Source organism: Carassius auratus, chromosome 19 (assembly GCF_003368295.1).
Source record: "Carassius auratus strain Wakin chromosome 19, ASM336829v1, whole genome shotgun sequence".
NCBI lineage: Eukaryota > Metazoa > Chordata > Actinopteri > Cypriniformes > Cyprinidae > Carassius > Carassius auratus.
In genome coordinates, this window is record NC_039261.1 from 15,245,234 (window position 1) to 15,255,855 (window position 10,622).

At 39.4% G+C, this 10,622-nt stretch overlaps 1 long non-coding RNA gene across 1 annotated transcript; it reads left to right on the forward strand.

Moving 5' to 3' along the window:
* The first annotated feature begins 749 nt into the window (after positions 1 to 749).
* Positions 750 to 10,267, forward strand: LOC113119548 (uncharacterized). Its single transcript, XR_003294467.1, has 3 exons — positions 750 to 2,250; positions 8,063 to 8,254; positions 9,774 to 10,267. It is a non-coding gene; the product is annotated as an uncharacterized LOC113119548 (long non-coding RNA).
* The last annotated feature ends 355 nt before the right edge of the window (positions 10,268 to 10,622 follow it).

The window sequence follows — 10,622 nt, forward strand, 5'->3', positions numbered from 1 at the left end:
GACTATGTTTCTTAACACACCTAAGTACACTTTTAAAATGTAATAAATGTCAAATTAAAAGTCTTATTCTAACGTCCATTATAAATAAATAATATACTTTAATGTACAGTATCATTATTGTTTTGTATATATGTTTTTTTGCACTTAAAGAAGTGAACTGAAATTGATGGGTCGACAAACATGGTAAAGCACATTTGAAGTACTTGACTTTAATTTAACTGTACTATAGAGTGTTGTTTGATATTTCACTTGAAGTTAAAATATTTTAAATATTGGAACTTGATCATTACAAATGTCTTATTACACATAGGCTCTATTCAATGATATGCAAGTTTTATTAGAAATTACATTAAAGCAAATTTTACTTGACCAAAAATGCTTGTCGGTATATTTAGCAGTATTTTAACCATATATGGAATTAAAGACAATATGAATTTGAAATTACATATGAAGAATTACTTAAGTTCTACTTAAGTGGCACAAAAAAGCAAGAGCTTTTAATTAAAATGAAAACTGTAAAACATTTTCCTTTAATTGCAGCTAACATGCAATTAACTATCCAAGAATCATTACATTCAGTTGTGTAAGTGCATTCATTCCTATAATAAGTACTCTTTTTGTATGCTTAGGTGTTTTTCACTATAAGGAGATTTTTTGGGGGTTGGGGGGGGGGGGGGTGAAATATTCATTTAATAAACACATATGCAAGAGAGAGTGAGACTGGTCAAATGAGGAGAAAGATAGGTGTTTTTCTTGGACTCCAAACAGTTATTGTTTTCACAACTGCAGCCAGCAGGGCATTAGTGTTGGAGATGGAGAAAGCAGATCACTCCAGCAGTTCATCATGTGCTCACTTAATGGCTCCCTTTCTACTGTCTCTCCCTTAACTCTCTCAACCATATGGATTCGAGGACAAAGACATTACGTTTATGCTAATGACAACAGCCATGTGCAGACAAAGGACTGCAAAGGTGTACCTGTACCATGATAAAGAGACTGTGAATACCATAGCCTAAATGTGAAAATCCGGATGCGGGGAGGGTGGGCATGTGAGTATGTTTATGTGTCTGTGTTTGTTCCATCAGAGGAGAATGTGACATTTGAAGGACGAGAGACTCTTTTCATACTGGAAACTGGAAACGTAGAAGCCGTTTTCATTTTATTTTATGCACTTCACAGGGAACAGAGAGGCAGAAAGACAGAGCGGCAAATGGGAAGCTTGGAAGGGACACAGAGAGGGAAGTCAGATAGCAAAAAGTGGAGAACACAAACAGACAGAACATAAAGGTGGGTGAAGGGCAAACAAGATGCATTACAGTGTCCTGTTTATTAATCAGTAGCGCTGCTGTTACTCCCCAGAACTTGAGATAAGTATTAAGACAGGGTTTTAAGGTGGCACATCACACCAAAAACTTCCCAGCATCCCTTCTGCTAGCAAATGTTGACGTATCGTTCTGCTGACACAAGTCAGCTGATTGCTGTGTCACGGCAATGGTTTTAGGCAAGTGGCAGCGCTCCGGCTACAGACGTAGAGTCTTTTTTTCCTCCCAGACGCACTGCGGCACAGCCAGACGACTAGAGTGGAGGCACAGGAGCTCACAGCTGCAGTCTACTGGCTTGTTTCGGGGAGGCAGAGGAGCCGAGCACTTCCTCTCGAAATACCGTCGCTCTGCTTATTTTTGCCGTTGAGGGATCATTTTCATTGGGGCAGATAGTAGAGCCAAGAAAGAAGACAAACTCTGAGTCCAACAACTTGGAATTAACGTTGGTCTCATTTGTAGACAGGAAATTTGGAGAAGCGAGCTGGATCTTAATTTTTTTAGGGGTTGCTGACGCCATCGCTTGCGAGCACCAGACCAGGTTCCTAGGCTGAGAAGTTGGTGCTAAAAGCTTGGATTCCAGTCCGTCACCTGTCCGTCCCGTCATAAACCCGTCCCACACGAGACGTCCAGTCAGTCGGGCCCATCTGCATTTCCATTTGCGCCGACCATCCAAAGCAGCTCCTCTGCTTCAAGGTTAAGGTGGCTTTCGGTCCTAGACTTAGTCCTTGTCCAGAGGGCAGGGCAGAGGCGAACAGAAACAGCGAAGCAGCAGCTAAGCAGAGCTCAGCCAGACAGACGCGGTGACCTAAATCAGCCCCAGTCATGTCTGGACGCAGCCAGAGCAAGGCAGACGGAGAGGAAGACAGAGCGAGAGAGAGAGGGAGAGAGCGACCCAAACGTACCGACTTGAACATATACTCACACTACGGTAGGTTTGGACGACTGCAATTAGCCTATAATGAAATGTAGTTTGTTTCCAATCCGTTCGCATTCAGTTCTTGCTGACGCTGTCCTTAGATGAGATTAGCTTGTCTGTAGCTGTGCTTGTATCTTTGTGCCATAGGGATGGAGAGAAACGAAGGAGGCTATAAGGGGAGGGGGAGACAGAGTTGTCTCTCTCTCCCTCTCTTGCTCTTTTTTCGCCACCGCTTTATTTTGTTCCATTAGCTGGTGTTCATATTCACCGTATGTCTGTGCTGATCTCCACCATTGCTGCACAGCGAAATTTCTGCAGAGTCCTTGTCCCCCTCACCTCCCCCGTTTGCACTTTTGGGTCCAGGTAAGACATTCACTTATTCGTCTTCGACAACCAAATATGCGAACCCCTTAGTCTGAGTGCGGGAGGGCTGGCAGGCGGTTTTGTGCGTTACGTTTATTTGCTTTTGGTGAATCTGATGCACATTAAAATCCAAGATCGTGAACAAGAGCACATCCCCCTCCTCCCGAGTGCAGATTCCTTGGGAATATTATGAATTTGCCGTTGGTAGATTGTACTGGCATTGCACATTCCTCTCAAACTGAAAAACAGTTGATAAATTCATTAGATAGTAGTTTAATTACAGTATAGTTGGTAAGACAAAGCCTTTTTTAGAGTTAAACGAAGATGGTATGTCTTTTAAGTGTGTTAGTAAGTGAGTTCAAGTAAGTGAAAGTGTATAAAGTATGCCATTATTTATTTGCATTTGGCAAAAAAAACTATATTACATACGCCAACGCCTCAATAATTTTCTTGGCACAAATCATCCCACGCATAGCAGGAACACAATGCTGATCACAGGGGACAACAGTCTAGCCATAAGCGGGAGACTGATATCTCGAACATGTCCACTCGGATTCCTTCGGCTAGCAAATCACTTATTAGTCACCGCTTGGAAAAGTACAACTTCACAGTTTCAGTCTCATCCACCTGCGCTTTGAGCCACAGTAAGGGCTCTCACTGTAATTGATGAGAACTCGAAGGTACCTTGAGGTATTTCTCTTTTAAGAGGCTCTCAGGTAAAAGTTACAGGTGTTGTATTACATTTCAGTGCTGTGAGTTCTGTAATCTTGTGCGATGCTCTTTCAGTGTCAAATATAGTCGGGTGCACAGCATGGTACCAGAACAACATTGTCAGATGGCCCATCTGTTCTGCATGGGGGGCATAAAGTAACGTCAGCCTACATGCAGGTGTAGTTTAACTCAAGCTGATGAAACACCTTATGGATGATGGAACACTTACTATAATATATAACAATTATTTGTTATATATGAAGTATTTTAACAATGGTTATTATATTATATTATATTATATTATATTATATTATATTATATTATATTATTATATTATATTATATTATATTATATTATATTATATTATATTATATTAATTGTATTACTGTTGTTTACAAGCATTAAGCATTAAAGATCACATCAAAATGAGTAAAGAGACAACTGACTCTTTGCTTAGCTCCTCCCCCCATATTTTCTGTAATAGCACTCTTTCTGCCACTGGCAAACATGGAGGGAGAAGCTATTAATGTTAAATGAATTACCTTAGGAATTATTAAAGAACATTAGTATCAACAGTGCATTTTTATCTGTAATACTTTATGATACCTAATTGACGTGGTTTCAAAGATTACATGAAATGCTACATCCAAAACATGAAATTAGGGAACCAAAAGGAGAGATTGTAATTGGGAACAAAGGTTAATCAATAGCATACACTTCTTAAGATGTATTTTGCATTTGCCTTTTTTTTCTTTTTTTTTTATATACCTTGTGTAATCAATAAATTATTTCACATTTCATTTAAAATTATATAAATACACAGTGTTCCCTTAGACTTATTTACATTCTTAGAAATTAGGGTTCTTATAACCGTCTATGGTACCATCAAGAAACTTTAAGGTTCATAGAACCAGAAATAACATTGACAGGTTCTTTAAAGGGGAAAAATGTTTATAATATTTTTTTTTTATGAATGAATTAATGTATTTATTTATATTACATTATATAAGAACTGTTCAGTTTGGGGAACCCAGAATTGATCTTCTGTGGTTCTTTTAAGGGGAAAAACACCTTTTGAAGTCTTTATTTATAACTGTAGTGTTAAAATAAAAGAGGCGATGGAAATTTTTCTGGCAGATTTTGTATATGTTAAAGAACACAGACACAGCAAGATCATTTCCATAATGACCAACAATATTTAACAAAAGACATGTTTGTTTTTTGTTTTTTTTTGGGGGGGGGGGGGTCATAATGGTACAAATAGCAGCAAATTGACTACTGCAAACCTTAGTAACGCATTTTGCTTGATTCAATTATAAATTTAATAAATTTTGCATCTGAAAGGAACTCTACAATAGCTTCAGCCACAAAGATGACTGTCCAGACCTTTTCATTGACTTGTGCAAGCTGTTCTGGCCCCATGGCTCATATTTTTGGACATTAACATTTATAAGGTGGGGCTTATTGAGGTGCCAGTTAAACTAATGTATTCCATGTTTTTATTAGCACTGTTAGACCCCTGAGGTTTTGATCTGAAGCACCTAGTATGTGCAGCGGTCTCGTGCATCCGTAGACTAGTGCAAGTTAATTCTCACACTTTAAGAGTATTTACAGCTACAGGCTGCGTGGCTATGAGACGTTATTACCTCAAAATGTATGTCAGTATGCAGTTTTCCATATTGCTCGCATGCCGGCGATTATCCCTCTGTGGCAACTGTTGGCACGCATGCCGTAGGTTGCCGACCCTTGCTGTTGCAAATCTATACAGGTGGAGCTGGGGAAGGTGGAGGGTTTCTGAAACAAGCTCTAGCCAAATATTTGAATGTTAAGCAGCAAGCTCATTGGTTGCTGAAGTGAAAAAATAATAAATAAATAAATCGGCTGCACATTGTGAATAATGAGGTGATTATATCACATTGAGTTAGAACCTATTGGACTGCGCCATCTAGAGTTTCATGACAGAACTTTGTATTTGACTCAAAAGTTTTGCTTTGCTTTGGTACATTTGTACCAGTGGTGTTCATATCCCCGCTTGATGCCTAAAGTAAGGAAAGTTGGTCATTGTGGCTATAGCATTTCTGTTACTGCGATCAACAAAAGTCATTTGTGGTGACCGAGTTTAGGTTTACCTTTATAAATAATAGATTTTATTTAGACTTATTTAATGCAGTTTCTCTCCGTGCCAACTTTCACACAGGATTCAGTGTCACTGCATCAGTAACATCGTCATGGACTGTGCCAAGAATATAGTCAGATTTACAGTCAGACAGTATTATCCACATCAGCACGGTTTCCTTAATTGATCCTTAAGTGTCTCCTAAGTACTCCCAATGTAGCATTTGCAAGTGTATTATTTCATATCAGGATTACATGCATTCAGTCTGTTGCTTTCCTTTGCTTTTCATAGCAGAAAGTGGGTCACACATCTCAGCTTGTGCCAGACCCCACTCATCTCCATATGTTCCCTCAGTGCAATCAAGACTTTCGTTTGCCAGCTCCTCCATTCTTGTACAGTTATTATATCCCTTTTTGCTTAATACAGTGCATTTGAGCATCAGCTTTGATGCTTGGTTATTTTCTGAAGCCTCCTTTGTTCCGAACTGCCTTCAATCATTCTTAAATGACTTCAAATGACTGAGCCGCCAACCCATCCACACGCACGCCCCGCCGCAGCAAACAGCACACATCTGAATGCACTTGAAGTCCTTTTGACTTGAGAATTTACAGCCCGAACAAGCTGTAAATAGCTTTACCCCTTTATCCGCAGGTTTCCAGAAGGATTCCTTATGTTGTGGATTATTATTGAAACCAAAAACCAAGAAGAAACAAACACTTTTCAAACATTTTTAGTGGTTGTTGGGTTCCCCAAATCTGTATGCACACTAAATTCACTCGGTTTGAGCTTAAAATAAACCTCTTAACTGAAATTCGGTCCATTCCTCTAAATATACATTTTCATTTTTGTGGTGTTCACTCCATAGCCTGCAGCTGCCATTAACATGTCACTGATAATGTTTTCTAACCGACAACAGACTACTCTGCTCTATATATGGGTCAGTGACACACGAACTGCGAAATCGCAGAGGACGCACTCTGTTGAATTACCACCCTAAAGATCACATGTAATCATATGCTGCCTTCAAAACCGGGGACAAACATTTTCAAATGCAATGTAGCGCAAAAACAGACATTTGCTAAATTGTTTGAGGCGGACAATTTCAGCATGCAGCTGATTTGCATTTTTATATCTAAAGCCATAGCGCATTGTTTATATTAATGCATGTTTTCGCCCGGTCGTGCTGTTCCTATCAGTTCAGTGTCTTTTGAATGCATAAATAAGCAGGAGTATTGCTCTGACTAGCTTTGTTATTGTCTTTATTACACACTGACAGTAAGCAAATGCATGGAATGCACTTCAGGGCGCTTTTCATGGCTTCATTATGGCTGTGTAATATTCAGCCGAGCTCATGTCCATTTTTAAAGCTGGCATGGGGTGTACTGTGCCTCGGTGTTTTTCTGCGGTCACTGGGCCTGTTATTTCCCCTGAGCTTTTCCTTTTATAACCACCTGAAGCTAACGCGCCTCAATATCTGAATCAGAATTGAATTACACAGATACGCAGACTGTTTTTATTAAAAATCATGACTCGTAACACTGTTGGAAATCTAGTTCAGATGTTCACCGTAGCCATTAAGCATGCTAATTACACGGTTCTTTTGAATGCTCAATTCTGATTGGACAATCATGGTATTTAGCGGTCAAATGTTTTTGCATAATGGCCCCTTAACTATAGTTTTACACAGCTGTGTTATCTAGCATTTGTGCATAAAAAATAATTGACTTAAATAAAACAATATTTCATGTTCATTAATTTAGTTTTAACCATTGTTATTTTATTTATATTTATGTACTATTATGGTTATTACTAATATGTGTACTATTATGTACTATTTATGTACTGTTGTAGTAAATATGTTGAATTTGCTTCTATTTATTTATTATTTTTATTTTTTTAGTTTCTATTTTGATGTAAATTTTAGTTTAGGTTGTAGTAATTTTGTTATGTGCTTTTGTCAATTTTATTCGTTTTTTATGGATGGATGGATGGATGGATGGATGGATGGATGGATGGATGGATGGATGGATGGATGGATGGATGGATAGATAGATAGATACTATCCAGTTCCCAGTATGTCTCGGAATGCTAGAATGAGGTTAACCATTGGTTAAACTAAACAAAGGGAGGCTATTTTTGACAGCAATTACAGTTAATAACAAATGATAACCTCCACCTCATATCTGAACCCTGATGGGCATTCTGGGGTTTATTTTGGTTTATAATAACCTGCTGTTTCTCAGTTGTCCCTGACATACCAAAAGCAGATGCAAGAGAAAGTCAAAAACCAGCGCTGTTACAGCTGACTATAAACTCCTTCACAGTTGACTCCCAGAAATGTTGTTTATATAAATAGATGAGTTGATACAGCTCAACACAGCATGCCTGCATAAACACGATTTGGTTTTCTCCAGAATAGCTCTCTGCAGAGGCTGCTTGGCGTTCCTTCGCACGCTTCATGATCCAGTACGAGGCATTAGGGCCTAAGATCTGAGCAGTGTTTCCTATGAGGACACTTTGGCTATGCTGTGCGATCTGCCGCTCATCGCTGACAGCAGTCCATACACACACCAGCATCATTACCCATTCCCACTGAAGCCGAGCTCCGCTCTGTTTGTGTTTGTGTGTTTACAGTAAACGGCCGGATAAAAGGCGGGCTGAAGTGAGTTGGTCAGACAGGCCTTGCCAAACCCACAGGCTGTTCTGCTGCTTTGCTACCGCTGTGGTGTTTTGATGTGCGCTACTGTGCAGATGCAGTTTTTGGGCGGTCACCAACAAGCTACTGTACAGGAGGAGACTCTGGGAAAGTAAGGGATATCTTTCAAGGTTAGTGTCGAATCCCAAGGGCGCCATGATGCAGCTGTTGCTTTAGTACAATGTCAGATTGTCAGGCCATGTGGCATCTGTCCCTGCTTGCCACGCCAAAAACAGTTCCACTGAAGGAAGGATGCCCTTGTGAAAAAAGAAGTGTGCTTAGTTGAGTTGAACATGCAGTTGTAGTGTACTTCAAATTTTGTGTGTTTGCAGATAATGTCATTTTAATTAAATAAAGACTACTTATGATATTAGATATTTCACTTCCATGAATGATTCTTTACATGCTTAAGAATATGTTTTTTAAAAAAGTGCTATTTTTAACAGTTTTTACTTTGAAGTGCATCGTTTTATTTTATTTTATTTTATTTTAATAATCTTTTTTTTGTGCTTTAAATAAATACACTTATTTTTATGCATTGATACTTCTTTTTCACAAGTATCTGCATGTTCCAACTTATGCCCTTTAATTGGGGACAGTCACATTTTCCCTTACCCTAGAAAACAACTGGACGTTTTTATCCATATCAGCACACTGCTATTCTTATGGTGTTTAATATTCACTGTCGGGTCAGTTGAATGCCCACGTCTGCGGATGGAAACGCATGGCCAAACCCTCAGACGACCTCGCACCACGTTGCATAGCTTACACAACAAGTCCATAATGAGACGAAGGTATTAGTCAGTTGTCTAGCCTAACAGATACTGGCTGCTCCCACGCTAGGATGCGCGGCGTGTTATTGTGTTCCACCGGTGGCCTGCAGCGCACGAATAAACACTCCACCAGAATGATGGAAAGACTCCAAACCCATAAGAACAACATGTACAAACAGGCAAAGAGAGCAAAGTCAATAAATCTGAAAGCCTTCAAAGCTTCCTGAGAAGAGACAAGCAATGAAAGGCCACGTTTAGCACCTGTTCGCTTTGAAGATGTCACTTTTCTTTCACACTTTGAGTATTTATACAAGCCTTGTGATACAAGAGAATTGGATAGTCACCTAACCAGCGGAAAAGAGAAAGAGTGATGCTTTAATCGAAGTGCAAGGCCTATGAGGGTCTTTCTCACTGGTTGTTATGTATGTGCTGATGTTCCCGGAGGTGATCCACGATCAAACCAAACTCAAAAGCAGACCCTTCTGCTTGATTTTACCATGCAGTACATGAAGCCCAGCTCTACTGGAGCAGAATGAATTGAGCTGCAGGGCCAAACTTCCTCCCTACTCTCCATCAACAGAAAGAAGGACAAAATGTTTTCTATAAAATGAGTTCTGCTTGCACAAGCAACACATAAGTCACCCGTAATGACTCTGCATATAAACACATACTGACACCCATAGAACTACACCCTGTGTTGTTAACTTACATGTAAGTAATACATAGCTGGTTCAATTACTGTCTGAGTGATGTATTGCTACATACCATATCCAAGACATTCGTTTATTATTGTTGTTTAAAAATGGTACTAGAGGCTACATCACATGGGATGACAGACTGTATTTTCATATTCAAGCATTTTTCTTCTTTATTTCAGTAAGAAAATCCTGCTCCAGTGTGCCACAAGTCATTGGAGAAGACAGGGCTTTGGAAGGAGAAAGGAAACCTTTATTTTTTCTGTCCACAGAGAAGTATATGAAGGCATAAATTCATAATGTCTCTCCAAGAAATGTATATTCAAACCAAAAATTATTCAGACACCAGATACCATTTTTTGATATTGTTTTATTTTTTTTACTAGTGGGTGCAGGATACTTGTTTATTTGTGTTAAGTGAGGATAGCAAAATAAAGAAAACTGTGACATATTATACCTAAAAATTCTTTATACAGTGGACTACCCAACAAATTTGGGACCAAAAATTATTATCACTTTGACCTAACCATGTTTTTCTTAAGTTTTTTCCTTTAATTGCTAATGTGACATTTTATACCATAGACCCCCCTTCCTCAAATCTTAGGGCCGTTTCATAGTCTAAACAGTAAACGCAAGCGTCACGAGTGATGCGTGTATGCAATACACCGCTCACGCAACAGGGGGTAGTAGAGTCGGGTCGCGTGATATTCAGATCACAATAGCAACTGTAGAGGAGTGTATTCTGTTGCTGATGAACTATCGTATAAATGTGGATGAATACGTATAAGTTTGCATAATTTTTCCTCTTCGCCCGCCATTGTATTCAAACCTTCTTCTTCTGTAAACACAATATACTTGAATTAATGTACAATAGTATTGCGTGAATCGGCGCATCGCGTATCAATAACTAGGACGACACATTTGGCTACGCACCGACGCATAATGGCGGCCGAAGCGTAATGATGCGTAGGCTCGGGGACGCATATGCGTACAGATGTGTTGACTATGAAACGGCCCTTACCCTGGAGGTC